Source organism: Carassius carassius, chromosome 19 (genome assembly GCF_963082965.1).
Source record: "Carassius carassius chromosome 19, fCarCar2.1, whole genome shotgun sequence".
NCBI lineage: Eukaryota > Metazoa > Chordata > Actinopteri > Cypriniformes > Cyprinidae > Carassius > Carassius carassius.
This window is the reverse complement of record NC_081773.1, coordinates 25,431,151-25,449,270: the sequence shown is the minus strand read 5'-3', so window position 1 is coordinate 25,449,270 and position 18,120 is coordinate 25,431,151. Positions and strand designations below refer to the sequence as shown.

Below are 18,120 nucleotides of genomic sequence, written 5' to 3'. Positions count from 1 at the left end.
ATTACACGGTGCAGTGAAAAGGAACAGAAAGCAGGGTTCTCAAACTTTTTTCAAAACGGCAGCTTTAAAAATGCAGAAATCATCATGTAATACCTGACAACATCCAAAGAGATTTATCAGATAAATCTGATAAATTCAACTATAAAAAGAAAATACTACAGAAAGAATGGCTACTACATCTTCCCTGGACTTCCCTGGACTACGTGCAGTTAAACATTAATTTAGATCTAGAAAAACAAAGTCAGCAACATTACTGAAATGAATACATATACACATAATGATCAACATTTTAAATAATAGTCTCCAACATTACCATTTGGTGATCATTTACTCTATCATCATTTCATTTTAATCCCACGTGACCGATCTAAAGCCACTTGTTTTTATCTATTCATCACTCTTCTGACACAATAAATTTGCTGAATTATCTTCATGTGGAGGCTTATATATTGTTGTGTGCAAATATTGATGTAAAGTCATTCGTTTCCCTCTAAAAAAAAGAAAAAAAAGATTTCCCTGGTAATGTTATCTAACTAATGAGTAATGAAAAATGAATTGATGCTTGTCTCTAAGATAAACATGTTAGTTCTTCTTTTAGACTATAATTGCAGTATCTCAAGGGAAAAATATTAATAATTTCTATCTTTCAGCAACTGTGACTTAGCTGTTCATAAAGTACATCTTCACTAAGCTCCCCTGAGTAGGTTCAGCTTCGATTAGTACAGAACATTTTGGGTTTTGTGTCTCTGCACAAGTTTATGTAGAAAGAAGATGAAAATTCATCAAAATAAGCTGTTATCTGTTACAAACTTGTAAATGTATTTAAATCAACTAACATCCTGCCAAAAGTTTGCCCCATGACAGGGAGCTTATGGTAATTTTGACCTTTTACTGTGTGTGTTTTAAACTTCTACTAGGGTTTTCCTGTAGGATGCACTACACTGCAACCAAAAGGAAATAGAAACAATAAAACCAGTGAAAACATGCCACTGAGGTCAACCAAAAGAGAAAAATGCAGCCGTTGCTGAACATCCCTGTTGTGGGGATGTCTAAAAAACATTTTCACGATTTGAAATCTGTGAAGTGAAGTACATCTACTTTCTTTAAAATACAGGTTAAAAAAAAGGGTGATTTTGAAACCAATGCCAATAAAGATACCTTTTTATTTTTTATTGCAGTTTTCTGATATCACTAAACCAGTTTCAAGCCATCTCAGATCTATACTGCAGTTTTAATAACATTCTTTCCATACTTGCTTTACTTTGTGTTTTTCAACATATATTGCTATGTGTCTGCTAGACAAGAGCTCAGTCCCAAATCTTTTCATACATGTCCCTCCTTCAGTGCAAGTCTGGACTTTCTACCATCTACCAGGTTATAATGGTATCTGATCACTTAAAAAAAATAATAGCACACCTCTCTTCAACAAGCCACATCGAGCACAAGTCATGCAGAAACATGGTCTCCTACTGGATTACTAGAAAATTCAATCCCACAAGAAAGAGAGGAAATGGTTTGTGATATAATCCTGTGCATGCACGTGTGTCATCTCTATGGGATAAAACAACAGATTTCTTCCCATGCTAAACATCATTAGTCATAACTGCTTATAGAAACACTGAGATAAATGAGCCCTCAGTACCTCTCATTTACAGAAATTTTTGATCCAATATGTAATGCAAACGACAGAGAGGAATATTAGCAGGATTTTATGACTTTTTCCTTTTGTCTGGAAGATACATGCATTCTCTGGGGTCAGTGTCTACAGTGAGTCATGCGAATCATTCATTACTGCTGACGAGGAATCATTCAAATTTATGGCTGGGGAAATTGTACTGCAAGAACACAATAAATGTACTGTAAACTGAAATAACAGAGCACAGAAATACTGCAAGTTAGACAATGGGATTTCTGAGTATTACTAAAGTTATACAGACACGATAATAATACAACATTAGATTTTATAGTTCATACTTAATGATGTGAGACTTTTGCTGTTGTTGTCAATACTGAAATAAATGCAAACACAAACATACTGTATTACAGATCCACATGCACTTTTTAAGCAAGTTTTCAACAGAAATAGCTCATTCCAGGGTGAACTATTCCTTTAAGCTTACACAAACATGCTAACATGAATGAATGTATGTGAAAAGTGTTTACTGCATAGTTACATAATTCTTTGTACCACACTTTCCACTCCTCATTTTCCAAAATGTAAGAAATAGCTTGCGAATACGGTGACTGTGAATTTCTATAAAAAAAATCCTGCGTCTGCCAAATTTTCTTTCTTAAAGCTTTCTCACATCTATTCACATCTTATTCTATTTTCTGACCAAATTTACCCCTGCATACTCCAAGCAGTGGAGCAGTTTCAAATAGGTCAGAAACTACAATAACCTTCATTTTTGCTTAGAACCTGATTTTGATTACTACTATAACAACCCTTGTGGTAATAATGGCTTTGCTGATTACAATAATGATTTGTTTTGTGCTGATAAAGTGATGAAATCTAGATGATTAAACTGACGTTTCATTTTGCTTTAAAGAGCATCATTAATCAAACACCACCTTTTTTCTCGGTCTGCTGATTAGAATCCTGTTTCCAGAGCATGTTTCATGGAGCATCAGTGGTGCTTATGAAACACAAATATGCTGCTTAAATCCTTATTGTGCAAGCTGCCTACAAAGGGCTCTGACAGTTGCACAAACACCTTATGACACTGAACTCAAACTGGAAAACTACACCTACACACCAGTCAATTGTTTCACAGAAACAATGCTGGAGATTCAGGATGCAAGGATGCCATTGAAAACCAACAGCACTCAATGCAAAATAGTGTGACATCACTGTATTGGATGTTGTACAGCTCTGCTAAACAAAAACGGCATTAAGAAATATATCCAAAACGCTTAACATAGAGCCTTGAAGCCTGTTTCCACCTCAGTCTACAAAATAAAACAGGTTCATGCGAGATAAAAACTCACATAGTGAGATATGAAATGACAAGATAAATATATGACAATTAGCAAACTGAAGAAAAAAAGCAATAACTGGCAGATATATAAAGGTCACATTATATATGAAAGTCAAAAATCCAGTATATCAATATTACAATATATCATAAGATCAATAAAATAAAACGTTTGCAAAGCAGAAAAGTTCAAGTTCAATTTCAATTATGTTCATTTATGCACTCAATACTTGGTCAGGGCTCCTTTGGACTCACTGGCAGTTGTGGCCTAATGGATAAAGAGTCAGACTTGTAACCCGAAGGTCGCAGTTTCGAGTCTAAGGTCCAGCAGGAATTGTAGGATTGTCGATGGGGGGAGTGAATAACCAGCTTTCTCTCCACCTTCAATACCACAACTGAGGTGAGACCCTTGAGCAAGGCAGCAGACTCCCAACTACTCCCTGGGTGCCGCAGGTGTGTGTTCATGGTGTTTGCATGTGTTCACTGCTGTGCGTGTGCACCTGGATGGGTTAAATGTAGAGCACACACTGAAAAGGTTTCATTCATCCAATTTAAAAAAAAATTGGGTAATGATCTATTGTGACAAAGCGGACCTAATTGTCACTGCTGGGCAACACTGGCACACGCACACGCACACGCACACACACACACACACACCTACACTTAAGCAGAAATACTTACCTTTGTAATAACTCACGCTCGTTTCCCTCCTGCTGTTCCGCCGTCGGAAGCGCGGGTGCACACGCGGTCCCGATGGCAAATACGCGTTGGACATTATTTCATCTTCCCTTCCACATCCATCAATATTCATAACCCCGGACATTTCACACACTCACAATGCGCATTGTTTGATGTTGTCTGGTCTCGTCAGTGTTTGTTATATTGAATTGGGCGTGCGATGGTCGGTGTTCCGGTGTGAGACGCTGCCAAACAGAGCGATCAGTTATGACGTCACTGACTGCGCCGCGCTGCAGCAGCGCACCGGAAACCAGCCAAACCATTGTTTTATATTAGTAGGGGGTACCTTGTTTTTGTGTGTATATAAATTAAATGGTTAAATGTATTATTTATTGATTATGTGTTTGAATTTGTGTTTAGTATTAATTATTTGTGTAAAAGAAGTAAAAATGCCTGAAGTAGTGGGTTTTTACCGTCTGTTATTACCCATTTGAGAAGTCCCATGTGAAGGGGGTGGAGTCTGGCCTATATAAGGTCAGGTCAGATTAAAACTCATGACTTGTTTACCAAGTCGGAGCGAGAGAACAACTGTGGTGCCTCAAGCGATCTTTGCAACTCCTGTATATTGTAGATACTTACCGGTATATATTGACTTTTTTTCATTTGTATTATTCCCTCTTTATTTTCTGTTTGTTGTTTCTTTGGTACTTTGTGCACCTGTATATATATTTTTTTGACTATTGGACTGTATTTATTTTTTGGCACTGTAAATACTTTTCGCTTGCACATAAGTGCTATTGCGGGCTGAGCCATCATTTAACATCTTTTACGGACATTCACAACGTCTCCTAGCCGGTGAAATGTCTGGTGAAGGAATGGTGTCTCTGATGCACAAATTCCTGGACGCACAAGAGGAGAGGGAAGAGAGATATCTGCGAGAGCTCCGTGGTCTACGAGAATCCATCGTACAGTCAGCACGGCCTGCAGAGACCTCGTATGACATGGATGATCTGCGGATGGACCTACCAACTCCGGCAGCACAAAGAGGGCCTACACGAGACAGGCAAGCACATGTCCTAGACTCCACAAATGTCCCAGTACCAAGTCAGCCAATGCAGCGGTCTGAACCAAAGATGCCAGCCTTCCAGCAGGGGGAAGACATCGAAAACTATCTTCGGCGGTTCGAGCGGTTGGCCAGGACCTGGGGGTGGCCTGAGCAGGAGTGGAGCTTTCGACTTGTCCCGTTGCTGACAAGGCAGGCACTGGAGGCATACTTAGCGATGGATGAGGAGAAGGCGGAGGTGTGTGCTGATCTAAGGGAGGCACTGCTGGAGAAATTTAACATCTCACCAGAAACTTACCGCCAGCGCTTCCGAGTGTCCTCTGTTCCAGTGGGAGAGTCACCAACAGAAACTTACCATCGCTTGAGGAATCTGTATCGACGATGGATACGACCTGAGGAGCATACTAAAGAGGAGATTGGTGAGTCTATTATCCTAGAGCAGCTTCTTCGTGTACTCCCGTATGATACTCGCACATGGGTACGGGAGCATGAGCCGATGACAGGCCTGGCAGCAGCAAAACTGGCTCAACAGTACATGAATGCTCACAAGGGAGGCCTGCGCTTTCTACCACCAAGAGGTACTGTACGTTCTGTTTCCGATCGCTCTGGGGCTGAAGCTGAGAAAAGTCGTGCTGATCGTATAGACCATGCACAAGAACAAAAATCATCTGTGGGCAAGGGACTAATTTGTTTTTATTGCCAACAGCCCGGACACAAAGCATCAGTGTGTCCTGTGCGAAAAGCAAGATTGACTGGATTTTGTTATGTTCCCAGAGAGGAAGACAATGTTAGAGACTCTGTAGAGGAGAGTCAAAATATGTGTAAGGTGAAAGTTAATGGACATTCGTTGCAAGCTCTTTTGGACACTGGTAGCACTCTTTCTTTGTTAAAACCATGTTTTGTGCCAAATGTAAATTATGTAAACAATACCGCTGTTCAATGTGTACATGGGGATGTAAAGCAGTACCCTAGAGCTGAAGTCATCGTTGAGGTGTATGATCAATTGTACTTGTTAAATGTTGCCATAATTGATAACTTACCAGCTGACATGATTTTGGGTCAAGACTTACCAGTACTAAATGATCTGTTACAAACCACCAAAAACTCTGAAACTGCTACTCCCTCTGCCACTGTTGAAGTGTCATGTCCTGTTGTCACCCGGGCACAAGCCAAGGCAGGTTTGCAGCCACTGCCAGACTTGGACAGTAGTCTGTTGCAGGGCGGCACTAAGGGCCCTAGGAAGTCACGCCGACAGCGGCATCTAGAGAAGTACATGGGCACCCCAGTCTCTAAGACCTCTGTGGATGGTCTTTATGTTAGTGGCTGGAGGATTCCGGAGGACATTGCGAAATTACAAAGGGAGGATGAGTCTTTAAAATCACTCGTTGAGAAGGCGGGGTGTGAAAATGCAGCTAATCTGTGCAATGAAAAATATGTTGTGTTGAATGGAGTGTTGTATTTGCAGACAAATGATGTGACACGTTTAGTTGTTCCAACATGTTGCCGCCATATTGACTTACATTTAGCACACACTGTTCCCTGGGCTGGCCACCTAGGACAGCAGAAAACATATGCATGCATTAGTTCACGGTTCCACTGGCCTACACTATACACAGATGTTCAGACATATTGCAATACATGTGCCATCTGTCAAAAGACCAGTGTTGTTTCCCAGCGTGGCAAAGCACCCCTGCATCCTCTCCCTGTGATCTCTTCTCCTTTCAGACGCATCGCCATGGACATCGTAGGCCCACTTGAAAGAAGTAGTGCAGGACATCGGTACATCCTGGTGGTCAGCGACTACGCTACAAGATATCCAGAAGCGTTTCCACTCCAATCCATCACAACGCCGAAAATCATCCATGCCCTCGTCCAAATGTTCTCCAGAGTAGGCATTCCAGAGGAGATCCTGACAGACCAGGGAACTAACTTCACCTCACGGTTAATGGGGCAACTATACCAGCAGCTGGGTATCAATGCCATCAAGACGACCCCATAGCACCCTCAGACAGATGGTCTGGTGGAGTGTTTTAATCAAACCCTTTAGAACATGTTACGTAAGTTTGTTGCCAAAACAGGACGGGATTGGGACAAGTGGCTGCCTTTTGTGCTTTTTGCCTACTGAGAAGTACCTAAAGCCTCAACTGGGTTCTCACCATTCGAACTGCTCTATGGATGGCAAGTGCAGGGACCATTGGACCTACTGAGAAGAGGGTGGGAAGACCCTGCCTCCAGAACTGAGGAGAAAGGCATAGTGCAGTATGTTCTAGAGATGAGAGATCGACTTGAGCAGTATAAGGAACTGGCCAAAGAGAACCTGCAAGAGGCACAAAAAGCTCAAAAACGATGGTATGACCAGCATGCAAGACTTCGACAGTTCCAGCCGGGGCAGAAAGTTCTACTCCTATTGCCAACATCATCGAATAAGCTGTTGGCCAAGTGGCAAGGGCCATACACCGTGGTCCGCAAGATGGGGCCAGTGACCTATGAGATCCACCACCCTGACAAAGGGAAAGCTAAACAAACTTACCACATAAACCTGTTGAAGGAGTGGAGAGAGTCGACCGGTAAGGCAACAGAGACGTCACTTCTAGTACGGAGAGTGGAGGATGTGGAGGATGAAGGTTCAGAGGCAGGAGCTCAGAGACAGGTGTCAGTGGTGAGCTTGGATCACCTAGATGACGTGAAAAAGGTAGAGCTACAGCAGCTGGTGAACCAATTTCCTGCTTTGTTCCGCCAGAGACCTGGGCGGACTGAAATGTGTCAACACACCATACACCTGACCGACCCAGCACCCTCAAGACAGCGGCCTTACCGTGTTCCTGAAAGGTTGGTGGAGCCTCTAAAGGAAGAGAACAAGATGATGAAGGAACTAGGAGTAATAGAGCCCTCGGTGAGTGAATGGAGTAGTGCCATGGTCATCGTACCAAAGAAGGATGGGACACTGCGTGTCTGCATCGACTTTCGTAGAGTAAATGCGCAATCAAAGTTTGATGCCTACCCAATGCCACGAGTGGATGATTTATTGGAGAAAATTGGACAGGCTCAGTTTATCACCACCTTGGATCTGTGCAAGGGCTACTGGCAGGTGCCCCTCGATCCAGCCTCCAGACCATACACAGCGTTCCGGACCCCACTGGGGTTATACCAGTTTACGGTCCTTCCGTTTGGCTTGCATGGGGCACCTGCCACGTTCCAGAGGTTAATGGATCGAGTCCTCCAGGGCTGCGAGGAATGGTCTGCTGCTTATTTGGACGATGTGGTGATCCACAGTAACTCCTGGCCTGAGCATCTTCAGCATGTGCGACAAACCTTTGAGAAGATACAGGCAGCTGGGTTGACACTGAATGTAAATAAATGTGAGTGGGCGCGTCAAGAAGCTGGATACCTTGGATACCACTTAGGCAATGGCCAGCTGCGACCACAGGTGGGCAAGGTGGAGGCAATTCGGCGGAGCCCAAGACCCAGAACAAAGAAGGAGGTGAGGTCTTTCCTAGGGTTAGTGGGCTGGTACAGAAGATTTGTGCCAAATTTGCCTCAATTGCAGTACACTTGACGGACTTACTGAGTAAGTCAGTAAGCAATCCAGTTCCTTGGACTGAGGATTGTGAGACCGCATTCAACACTCTGAAAGAAAAGATGTATTCCAGCCCAGTCCTACAGAGTCCAGATTTCTCACAACGGTTCCTGGTACAAGTGGATGCTTCAGCGACAGGAATTGGTGCAGTGTTGGCACAAGGAAGTTCAGGAGAAGAAAAACCAGTTGTTTACCTTAGCCGCAAGCTGTTGCCCAGGGAAACCCGATACTCTACCATAGAAAAGGAATGTCTTGTCATCAAGTGGGCCCTTGACAGCTTACGGTACTACCTCCTTGGGCGAGAATTCGATCTTGAAACTGACCACAGGGCATTGACCTGGATCCAATCGATGAAAGACCATAATGCCAGAGTTACAAGATGGTACTTGTCCCTGCAACCATACAACTTCAAGATACGACATCTACCTGGCAAACAGAATGTGGTCGCCGACTACCTGTTCCCGGTTCCCAGTCAGTGCGTGGCTTGGAGAGGGGGGAGGTAATGTGACAAAGCTGACCTAATTGTCACTGCTGGGCAACACTGGCACACGCACGCGCACACACACACACACACACACACACACACACACACCTACACTTAAGCAGAAATACTTACCTTTGTAATAACTCACGCTCGTTTCCCTTCTGCTGTTCCGCCGTCGGAAGCGCGGGTGCACACGCGGTCCCGATGGCACATACGCGTTGGACATTATTTCATCTTCCCCTCCACATCCGTCAATATTCATAACCCCGGACATTTCACACACTCACACTGCGCAATGTTTGATGTTGTCTGGTCTCGTCAGTGTTTGTTATATTGAATTGAGCGTGCGATGGTCGGTGTTCCGGTGTGAGACGCTGCCAAACAGAGCGATCAGTTATGACGTCACTGACTGCGCCGCGCTGCCGCAGCGCACCGGAAACCAGCCAAACCATTGTTTTATATTAGTAGGGGGTACCTTGTTTTTGTGTGTATATAAATTAAATGGTTAAATGTATTATGTTTGTGTTTAATGTTTTATTTGTTGATTATGTGTTTGAGTTTGTGTTTAGTATTAATTATTTGTGTAAAAGAAGTAACAATGCCTGAAGTAGTGGGTTTTTACCGCCTGTTATTACCCATTTGAGAAGTCCCATGTGAAGGGGGTGGAGTCTGGCCTATATAAGGTCAGGTCAGATTAAAACTCATGACTTGTTTACCAAGTCGGAGCGAGAGAGCAACTGTGGTGCCTCAAGCGATCTTTGCAACTCCTGTATATTGTAGATACTTACCGGTATATATTGACTTTTTTCATTTGGATTATTCCCTCTTTATTTTCTGTTTGTTGTTTCTTTGGTACTTTGTGCACCTGTATATATATTTTTTTCACTATTGGACTGTATTTATTTTTTGGCACTGTAAATAAATTTCGCTTGCACATAAGTGCTATTGCGGGCTGAGCCATCATTTAACATCTTTTACGGACATTCACAACGTCTCCTAGCAAGTGGTGGTTCTCGCTTTATCACATATATATATATTTTTTTTTTACTTGAGCCAATGAAAAATAAATAACTTCTCCCAAGTGTTTGATCCAGCTTTCTTTCTTTGATAGTATTCTCAAGCCTGCGGTCACCCCTGTTGCTTGTGCACCTTTTCCTACCCAATTTCTTTCTTCCAATCAAATTTGCATTTAATATGCTTTGACACAGCACTCTGTGAACAGCCACCCCTTTCAGTAATGACCTTCTGTGACATAACCTTTTTGTGGAGGGTGTCAATTATTGTCATTATTGTGTGTGTGTGTGTGTGTGTGTGTGTGTGTGTGTGTGTGTGTGTGTGTGTGTGTGTGTGTGTGTGTGTGTGTGAATAATGAGATATAAAGTATTTTCAGGAAATGTGTAAGAGAAATTAATAGTAGATTTGGAAGATAAATTAATATCACACTGCAGGATATTAAGAATACAAATAAAAGACTAAATCACAAAATAAATAAAGTAAATAAAATGTACAACTATATAGTCATATGATACCTTCAAGGTGGAAATAGAAACCAGTATTATCTATAATTAGTGTAATAGCCCTGCAGAGGATGATCAAAAGAACATTACTAAAAAGCTAAAAAAAAAAAGAAAAGAAAAAGCATTTCAACATAGGTTTTTAAATTGTGTTGCTTTTCAGAAACTCAGGTAAACACTCTTTTACACTATGCTGTTTGATATTTCTCATGCATTAGAAAAACAACTTAAGCACTTCTGATGTTAAACTATGTTAATTGCCATGGCTGGATCATTTAAGTAAGCAAAATTGTGTGGAGTGCAAGCAAGTTGGTAAGTTTAGGGTTTCCAAAGTCTTGGGTCAGTAATACTTTTTTAATAAAAATAATATAATAATGTAAGATTTCACAGTAATATTTGTTATTTATATATTTATATATATATATATATATTTTTTTTTTTTGGCTCAGATAAATGCAGCTTTGGTAAAATATCAAAACAAAAAACTGCTCTCTCTCTCTCTCTCTCTCTCTCTCTATATATATATATATATATATATATATATATATATATATATATATATAACAGTTTGTGTGTGTTTGTTTGAAAGGTGTAATAGCTGTAATCTATCAGTGTTTACATTTCACAGAACTAACACATACAATGCTAACCAAGAACACTGAAGCACTACCAAATTAAAGTAATAGGGATTTTAAGCTGAGGGTCAAGGAGATGTTGACAGTGAAGAAAGGCCTTAAAGGCTTCAGAAGGCATGCCCACAGGAGGTCAGTGGTGATCATGCTGGGAAAAGGATGCAGTAGTGTGAGATTCTGCAGTACATGAGTCAGACGTGCAGCTCATTTAGGTTTTTTTTTCTTTAGTTTTTTTTTTCTTTTTGTCATGTGAAAGGGTCTTTTTAACATTCTAACATTACATTCTCTATTCTATCCATCTCTTTACCTGTTCATAGCTCAGAGTGATCTCTAAACCCCTTAGCATAAAAATAAAAGATGACTCATCCTCACCTCTTGTGCTGGTGTTAAAAATAGCGAGTCAACATTGGTAGATAAATTGGACTTTTAAAGAGGCCTTTATATATGCAGAAAGACTGGAATAGATGTAGGGTCATAGATATGTCTATGGAAAGAATGGATCAGTCAATGAATTTTTTCAAAAATGGAATAAAAAATGAGATTCAGTCTCAATCAATCAATGTTTTCAGTCTTTTACAACATTACATTAATTGTATTTATTCACTATTTGCCATCAAATGCCACAAAACAGCTTTGGCACATTTGCTCAAGCTGACAAAGCATCTGCTGCAGCTAGATTGAAGCATAACATCTTATTAGTATTCTCATGATGACGTGCAGCTAGTGACTAAGTGAGAGTGGACGAGGAGAACGCATGTATGTTTTCACAAGGAAAGTAAAATAATGAGACCATTAAAAAAATATAAACAAATAAAATAAAACTTCTCCTCCCTTTTGTTATTGATGTTTATTACAAGAATGGTAGAGCTCCAAAAATAAAGTATTATATCTTTAAAACTTTTCAATTTATTTACTAAATTAATTTATATATTTTTATGACTTTGAGGCTGGAAATCACCAGCCTGCTTTTCATTTTTGTGTATTAGTTAATTTTGCATTCTATCAATTTGATTTTACTCAGCTAAAAAAAAAATTAGTTGTTTAGAATTATAGTTGTTAAAAAGACCCTTTCACATGATTATTTTTCTTTGCCTCTTTAAAACAAAGCTAAACAAATAATTAATCATAAGTAAACATCTACATATGGATGATAATTTTGAATGAGTCATACACTGATACATGGGTTACCTTTCCAGCAAGCCATATAAATTGAGTGGGTGTTTTTTTTTTTTTCAGGGGAGCTAATTAGCAAACTAAACTAAAGTTTCCACAGTTCTTTGCATGAGGTTAGTGCACACGTTTCCCAAGGAATTTCAGGTCTTATTTATTTTTTAAAGGTAAAAAAAAAAAAAAAAAAAAAAAAAAAAAAAAGTAATTCATAACACAAACACCATGTAACATTTTCAGCTGTAAAATCAGTAACTTTCTCTGGATTGAAAACACTTGAACTTGCTAATATGGGTTATATGAAGTATTTTATTTTCAGATGCTCAGGTCTGGTGACAAACTGTTCCATATGCATAATAATCTTCGTCAAAATTAAAACATTATATGCAGCCCGAGGAATATGGATAAAGGATGATGGTCTCATTTCATATTTTCAGTTAAAAAATTACTACTATATTCAATGTATTAGAAATTTACATTTCGCTGAAATCTACACATTGGAATAATGTAAATGAAGCACTTTTTTTTTTTTACACTATTATTATCATTGATCACGCTGAAAACACGTCAGCAGCTTTGTGCTAACATTGATCTGGAATATAAATTGCTAAGCGATGGCCCATTTGTATGATAGATTTACCTCCATACAGTCCCTATGTGTCAGCAAATAAACAGAAAGTGTTGGATTATAGACAAATCCAGCTCTAAAAGCAATACAAATTCTTTGGGCTGATGCAGATAACACCATTCGGCACTACCACAAAATTCATCAAAACTAGCAATCATTTACTAATCAAACACACATATTTACACAAGGAATAACGTCTATAGCTGATTCCATTGAGATAGAATATTCTCACTAGATATTACGTAATAGTTTAATATTCAGTAAGAGCTTCAGAAATGAAAATGGCATACAAAGCTCTCAATTATTCCAAGTCATAATTGCAGTTGAACAGATGATGCTGTCACACAGTACTAATAACTTTTAGGCAGCAGAGGGGACTGTACTGTACTACTGTAAATGATCTGGCTTTCTTGTAACAGTGAGCTCAAAGGAAAGAAACATCCGAAGCAAGCATAAATCCAATTTCAAGATACACCAGACCAGATTACAATGATTTTAATCTTATGAACTGTAAAAAGCTGCTATGCCTTTTCACAAAGGGTGAAAACTTTAAATTCTGTCCAGATAGCAAACTGAGAGGGACTTTACTTAACAAAATGACATAATTAGATTTGGCCTAATCAAACTGCCATTTAAAAGCAATCCTGCTTCTGTTTGCTCTGACGCCTTGATGTGAGATGGATGCAACTCATTACTGTGCTTTTTAAAAGCCATAACCGGCCAATAAAATGCAATTAGTGGCATCTATAATTTTATTAAGCTGTTTGGTAAACAGGACAGAATGAGAAAGAATCTTATGTTAAACACACTTCTAATAACCTCTTATGAATACAGCATAAACATGAATCTTAGCAAACCCACAACCAAAACACACAATCTCAATATGTCCATATATGATTTTTTTTTTTTGCCTTGCTATGTTGGTCTAGCTCAGCTCTGTTCCCCTCAAAATTTCCCACAGTGATGGTACATACAGTACCGAATGCCATTTCCCATGACCAAATGTCTCCGAAAGGTCTCATAAATCAACTTTAATAGTATGTGCAGGGTGCGATTTGCCGGGGGAGATGCGAGGGATTTCTCCCTTTCTGGTCAATGTATACCTGCCTCTGCTTAATTATTTTGATCCCCGGTGGGATAAATTTACACCCCCCCCCCTCAAAGTGATCAGTGCTACTACACTAGTGGCAAGACGGATCACAAAATTTATCAAGGATCAAAATTAAAATCCATTTTATTTAAAATTGCGCTACTTTGGCTGGGTCTCTGTATTCACCACTCTGCAGACTTGCTCAATGTCCCGCCCACGGCGCTATCTGACTGGTTACACCTCACGAGTAATAGCCTATCAACACTTGCGAGACGGTTGAAGCCGGTCCGCTGGGCAGTGGAGTTGCTAACTTGGTGACTTTGTCGCTAGATTTAGATTTAGCGACTAGCGACAAATCTAGCGACTTTTTGGGCAATCGTTATTTAGTCTCTGAGACTCTCTGGTGCTGCCGCATGAGCACGAAGTCTCTCTTTCCCAGCGCGAGCCTCTCTCTCTGTATCTGCTGTGTTTCACGTGACTAATAAACAAACGACTACTACAATATATGGTTTTCTGAGTTCTTATTATTATAATTTTAATCATAATAAAAGTGGCTATATAAGAATATACTATAAATGAAATGCTAATCGACAAACCCTTTATCACCGCTTAGAACACAATGAAATATTGTGTGCCTTAAATATTCTTTTTAAGAAGCCACATCTCACAGAAGGTTTTATTTTAAACACTCGACTGATGTTATGGAGCAGCATTTACTACACAGAGCCGTAGTTCACAGAGAAGATACGCAAACAGCTGTCATTATCGGGAACGGTTATTATCCTACAATTATATTGTCTGTGATTATGAATGCGATTTTGCATAGCTTGTCAGAGAACTACGGCTCTGTGTAGCAAATGCTGTTCCACCTGAAAGCAGGTGATGGAGATTTACTGCTAATCACAGAACCGGCTTTACTGACTTAATGCGCATGACAATTGAGATTGATTGCATTTGAATCACAAACACTAGTGTAGTTATTTGAATCTATTTTTAAAATCTTCAGGGTAACCCACATTGAAAGGCGCTCAAAGCTACTTAATAACGTGCCCAGGGGGAGCAACAGTCTAAAGAAGCTCAGTCAGAGGAAAAGAAAAGTAGTAATCGACATTTGACACTGTGATCCCCCATGTCTCTACTACAAAGAAAGCTAAACATATTTCAGAATGCTTCTAATCCCAATGTGGCTATTTAGAGGACCACAGAGTTCTGGGAAGCATTGTGGACATACTGCAACTGACATGTGCTAGGCCTTTAAATAAGCCTGGGATATCCAATACACACACACCAATGTATGTAGTTGGAAAGGACTAACTCATACTCTTCACTAAATGAAAGATCTGTGTTTGAGCCAGTTTACCCCCTCATGTTGTTCTAAACCTGACTTTTCTGTGGAACACACACACACACACACACAACATTTTGAACAACACTGAGGTCCAAAACAACACTGGAACCTATACACTCATTGCATGGACAATGAAGGTGTTCCATAGAAGATCCAAAAAGTTTGGAAGATGGGATTGACTAAATATTGATTGCATTTTAATGTCTGGGTGAAGTATCCTTTTCAATTAAAAAAAAACAAAAAAACAAAAACATGACTAACTCTTCCCTGTTCTAGATTTCATTCTTGCAATGTCAAATTCCACGTGTCGTGTATAGACCTCAAATGACAGAATGTTAAAAATGCTATTAAGTATAATTAGCATTTAACACATGGTATCTTGTCTAGTAGGTCACTCATTCTCTTAAAGTCTATCGGAATGTGTTCATGTCTTTCCCTTTTCTACTTATTAAGACAGAGGACACTAAAGAATAGTCAAATAATGAATGAACAAAAGAACTTGTGTCTTTACTGCTCACATTGCACTTGTATTCTCTCAGAGCAAATCACTTTGTCATCGCTACGTGACTCAATCCATTACTTACGTATTAAAGTAATAATTATTTTATTCATACATAACAGTTCATATAAGCTTTCCAGACAGCTTTCATCAGTTCCAAAGTATTCTTGACTAGCAGGAAACTCCTAATGAGCATAAGCAACTCAGACCATATTGCATGCTGGTATAAGCTGTTTAAGGATAATAGTCGACTCACATCAGTCGTTTAGGAAGGAGAAATCTCTGACCCGGTTTACTACTACACTGTCTGCTGCGAGATGTGTGAGCTGCCGGCAGTGATCTGCTTATGGCTGTGGCATCAGACTGGCCCAAGAACATCAGACAGGCAGGAGAGAGGAGGAATAACAATTAGCCTACTGCAGTGAGGACACTTCAGGTTGAAGGGGGAAAAGCTGTAGCATTTGAAACAGCCAAAAAGACAAGCTAGCTATATATATATATATATATATATATATATATATATATATATATATATATATATATATATATATATATATATATATATATATATATTCACTAGGTTTAAGAAGAGAGACAATGAGTGCCATGTTAAATGGTTTTGTTTTTGTGCAATCAGTGAAAGGCTATGACATATTCTATTACAGCCATTAAACTGTAATAATTTGAGCAATATCATTAGTCTATACCAAGAATTACACTGCAGAGGATTTGCAAATAAACATAAACACATGATCCATAAAGCGACCGAAATTCGGCTTTGAATGAATTCATCTTCATCAAATAAATAATTAAATTATACATACATACATACATATTAGCTTGCAACAAGAGACATTTACTTAAAATGATTTCTGTCAACATTGTCTTCCACCTCAACATCTGTTTTAATTTAGATTATTTTAACATGCTTTTGTTTTAAATTGTGCCACAGATGTTTGACATCAGATTTGTTATGTTTAAATAAATATTCAAAAAGTTGTCCAGCATACATGGAGCAAATGTATTTACAATACAATGTAAACTAAAATACAAAATAGTAATATTGGCTTACAATAAAGACACAGACCCAACACCTGGTTCTCTTCTGATTGCTGCAACCACTGTGGTTAAAAATTTACTTTTTATGCCTCTACAGTATAGTGCACGTAATTCCTGACAAGGAACTCTGATCTCCTGATCGCTTATAATAGAAGAGAATGAAACAATCCTTACAAACTGTTTACAAAAACCAACCTCAAACCACCAAAGTAGCATGAATGCATCCCCAAACTGAATATGCTAGGTGCTGTGGCCATAAATGTAACTGTAATTTACCCACCTGAGTGTCATAACGCTCTACAGATTGAACAATGATTTACAATTCATATTTCCTATTACCTGTGCCATGCTGGACGTCAACAGGTGCTCTTAGACACGGTTCAATTCCTTCCTTCCTTCTCTTCACTCCTTGTACTGAACCACCATCCCCACCTAGTGACTGAGTTCTGTTACTGCACCTCCAGTTGTGTTCATGTTTGACATGGTTATAAACGGACAAATATGACATACAATTTTGGGGGGTCATGACTCTGAAAACTAATTTCACCAGATATATACAAATATAGACCAGTAGACATGTGCTTTTTTTTGTTAATAGAATTTTAGATAGATGTAAAATACTATCTATCACTTACTAGAACACTTAGGCTACTAGAACAAAAGCAAGCAGTGAAAGAGCTGATGTGATGTTAAGAGGTTTCTCATTTAATGGTGATAAAAATGCATTGTTTGGATTATTATAATTTGATTTTCATTATATTCATAAAATGTAATTAACAAGGCAGGATGGATCCATGCTTTCATGTTCTTTACACCAAATTCTGACCCTACCATTTAAATGTCGCAACAGAAATCGAGACTCGTCAGACCAGGCAACATTTTTCCAATCTTCTATTGTCCAATTTTAGTTATCCTGTGAGAATTGTAGCCTCTGTTTCCTGTTCTTAGCTGACAGCGGCACCCGGTGTGGTGTTTTGCTGCTGTAGCCCATCTGCTTCAGGGTTCAACGTGTTGTGCATTCAGAGATGGTATTCTGCATTCCTTGGTTGTAACGAGTTATTTGAGTTACTGTTGCCTTTCTATCATCTCTAAACAGTCTGCCTATTCTCCTCTGACCTCTGACATCAACAAAGCATTTTTATCCACACAACTGCCGCTCACAGGATATTTTCTCTTTTTCTGACCATTCTCTGCAAACCCTAGAGATGGTTGTCTGTGAAAATTCCAGTAGATCAGCAGTTATCGAAATACTCAGACCAGCCCGTCTGGCACCAACAACCATTCCACATTCAAAGTCACTTAAATCCCCTTTTTTTCCCCATTCTGATGCTCGATTTGAACTCAAGCAAGTCATCTTTACCACATCTAGATGCCTAAATGCATTGAGTTGCTGCCATGTGATTGGC

General features: G+C 39.4%; 1 protein-coding gene across 2 annotated transcripts in view; it reads right to left on the bottom strand.

The window, feature by feature from the left end:
• The window catches only part of LOC132095465 (PTB domain-containing engulfment adapter protein 1), a 177,913-nt gene extending 160,803 nt beyond the window's left edge, over positions 1-17,110 (bottom strand). Inside the window, exon 1 of one of the 2 annotated variants that reach the window (XM_059500492.1) lies at positions 17,054-17,110. The gene's annotated coding sequence lies outside the window, so the exon portion shown is untranslated. The remainder of the gene's footprint in view (positions 1-17,053) is intronic. The other variant, XM_059500488.1, reaches the window with a different exon arrangement.
• Between the last annotated feature and the right edge of the window lie 1,010 nt (positions 17,111-18,120).